The sequence below is a fragment of the Quercus suber genome, unplaced genomic scaffold (assembly GCF_002906115.3).
Source record: "Quercus suber isolate HL8 unplaced genomic scaffold, Cork oak 2.0 scaffold_1480, whole genome shotgun sequence".
Classification (NCBI taxonomy): Eukaryota; Viridiplantae; Streptophyta; class Magnoliopsida; order Fagales; family Fagaceae; genus Quercus; species Quercus suber.
This window is the reverse complement of record NW_027070852.1, coordinates 8,094-11,264: the sequence shown is the minus strand read 5'-3', so window position 1 is coordinate 11,264 and position 3,171 is coordinate 8,094. Positions and strand designations below refer to the sequence as shown.

The 3,171-nt window shown below is 34.7% G+C and overlaps 1 long non-coding RNA gene across 1 annotated transcript; it reads left to right on the top strand.

Annotated features, from left to right (window-relative positions):
- Positions 1-7: 7 nt before the first annotated feature.
- LOC136065987 (uncharacterized) lies at positions 8-1,239 on the top strand. Its single transcript, XR_010627541.1, has 2 exons — positions 8-174; positions 759-1,239. It is a non-coding gene; the product is annotated as an uncharacterized LOC136065987 (long non-coding RNA).
- The last annotated feature ends 1,932 nt before the right edge of the window (positions 1,240-3,171 follow it).

Below are 3,171 nucleotides of genomic sequence, written 5' to 3'. Positions count from 1 at the left end.
ACTCCTATGTGTTTTCATACCAAACAGACTTTAAGAATCTCCAATCCCTTGAAATGTGTGGTGGAGGATTAACTGATGCTGGTGTGAAGAATATCAAAGATCTTGCCTCCCTGACACTGCTAAATCTGTCACAAAACTACAACCTGACAGATAAAACATTGGAATTGGCTTCTGGTATCTTCTGTCTCTCTTCACTAATTTGTGTTTCTGCAGTAGCTCTCTTGAATATAATTATCTTGGTATACTAGTGGTATTAATGGAGCCAGGTGTGATTAAGGCTGCTGGTTGTGTGGTCTAACCTATGTTTGTTTCTCCATTTTAAATCCCACTTGGCTGGTCCTGGCATTTGTATAACTGAGTTTGCGTGTGTAAAAGCAGGCAAAAGTTATATTTGGAATTTAGGTCTATTAGAAATGTTGTTGGGATTGTGAGTGACAAAAATTGTAGAAAGAACAAAAAGAAAGAGAATTAATGTGGTTCAGCCCAACCTATGTTCATAGCAAAAAGCCCTAAACTGCATCATCTTTACTATTCTGAAATATTTATCACATTGTACCCAAATGTAGGGTATATATATTAATACATTTGACTTAGTGTGGTAGCTCGAAAACCATGGTCATTGGACCTGTGAGAGGTGAGGTCATGGGTTCAAGACGTATTTGGTGCTTGTGTAACTTACCAATCAAAAACATAATTTCAGTTAGGATTAAATATAGATTTTTATTTTTAACTGTCACATCTTACTTTTTTAAATGTAGGGCTGACTGCGTTGGTGTCTTTAAATGTTTCAAATTCTTGCATAACCCGTGAGGGTTTGCAGTATTTGAAGCCTTTGAAGAATTTACGCTCACTTTCCTTGGAGTCCTGTAAGGTCACTGCATCTGATATCAAGAATCTTCAGTCAGATGCACTCCCTAATCTGATAAGGTTTCGGCCGGAATAGAATGGGATTCTGCCAGTACAACCTTCTCAAAGGAGCTGCACATGACACTTTCTCATGTCATATGGCTCCGTCCCAGAATGCATGTAGAAAAATTCTTTATTCTGGTTGTTTATCAGTTTGAAATGGCGCTTTGTACAGTAATAAATTTGTATAGAAACCATGAATGGGCCAAAAATGTGGAGATAAAAAGTGCAAATGTACAGATGGCCCATATAAAGTATATGTGGACTGGCGTACTGTATATATTGATAGCTGCAATTGTAAATAAATGTCATGGTTGGACTGCTTTTATGCAATTTTTGGTTTGGTTTGTTCCATTTTCACCATATCGTTGTCTAACTAAGCAACCTAGTATAAGGAAAGTGAACAAAGATTTGAAGAATAGTTAGAAATGAACATTCAAGAAAACATTAGACTATTTATCTTTGGGCCTTAATGCAATGACAATAAAAGAACAAAAAACAAAATTGAGATTAAGGTTGCTTACTCATCGCTTCTCTCAGATCCAGTAAAAATAAGAGTTTTGTGCATTATAGGTACGACAGTTTAAAACTAGGTGAGTCTCAAATTAATTTTTTGAGTAAGGAACTTAATTTCAGTCAATTTCAAACTAACCAACAAATAAATATGGATGCATGGCACAGCTTGTTATGAGAACAATGGCTAATCTTTACCAGTGTACATAAATAATTAATAAAAAGAAGGGAAAAAGATTCCTAATGCACATTTTCTTGTACAAAAACAAAGAAAATGAATCCATATCCTATAAAGAGATCAATGATAAAATTACTGCGTAATATATCTTTTTTGTTTGTTTTTTAAGCTTATATTTTTGCCGTCAGCTATGACTGGTTTGCTTGTATCACCCCCTCCCCCCTTCCTTTTATTTTTTATTATTATTTTTAATTCAATAGTTAGCACATGTGATGAGGGAGGATTTGAACCCTTATTCTCCTTAGTAAGATTTGATAATTTGATAGTTATGTCATCATTGACAACTTTATTTTTGTTATAGTTGGAAAATTGTTAAAGTGAATGTAGTGCTGTTGATAATACTATAATAGCATAATTTCACACAAATAAAACTTCAATTAACATAAGAAAATGCAAGAAACCCAGTAATCTCACAGGAAAACAATCAAGGAAATACTGGAATACCAAAGCATACATCCTTTACTAAAAGAAACAAAGATAAATAACAACGAAAAACTAAAACCTCCATGAAAACATCTTATTCTTTCTTTTTTCTCCTAAAAATATCTTATTCCAAGGGATAGCGACCGAGCCAGTCTCATACTAACAACACCATGCACGTTACACTCATTAAGAATAATAGGGAGTAACCTCAATACACTTATTCTGGGATCCATCATTAAACTGCACACAACACCTTTCGTTAACATTGTCGTACTCTCTTCCGGTCGAACAATCCTTACCTCTAAATCGTACGAGATTGCAACAAACACTGGAAATATTGTTTCCTTTGCTTCCCCAACAACGATAATTATTTCCAGAACCTTGCAAACAACCTTCACCACGTCCATAAACTAAAGGCAATTGCACTGGCTTCAGCTCAAAAGGCAAAGATGGTTGATTCCCTGATGATGGAGTATGTTAGAGATATTTAGCCCATTAGCATAAGCCTAAGACTAAGCCTAATTCTACTTTGTGTGCAAGTCAAGTCTCCTATTTGTACTAGAAGTCTATTAGTGTAGGGTTTAATCTACTATATATACACATGTTATGGTTTATTATAACACAGGATTTGTACTATACTATAATATATTATTGATGTAACCCTTTAGGGTTCCCTCCGATGTAATCCTAGCGTGTTATTGTGTTCTATACTTTATGTTTTCGCTTCCGCATTCATACTAGCGTATTCAACATGGTGTATTAATACTAATATTTAGGAGAAAATTGCTTTTTGCCCCTTTCTGAAAAAAAATCCAGCATTTTGCCCTCTTTCTCGAACTAATTAGGGAAATGTCCCTCTTTTGAAAATCGAGTTTCTGAAAATTGATTTAGGCCATATAACGGCGTTTTTAAGGACCCTATAGTGACGTTTTAAGGACCTATAGTGACGTTTTGTAACTCGATTTTCATAAAGTCGAGTTACATGCAATTTTTTTTCTTTTTTTTACCTATAACTCGACTTTATGAAAATCGAGTTACAAAACGTCACTATAGGTCCTTAAAACGTCACTATAGGGTCCTTAAAAACGCCG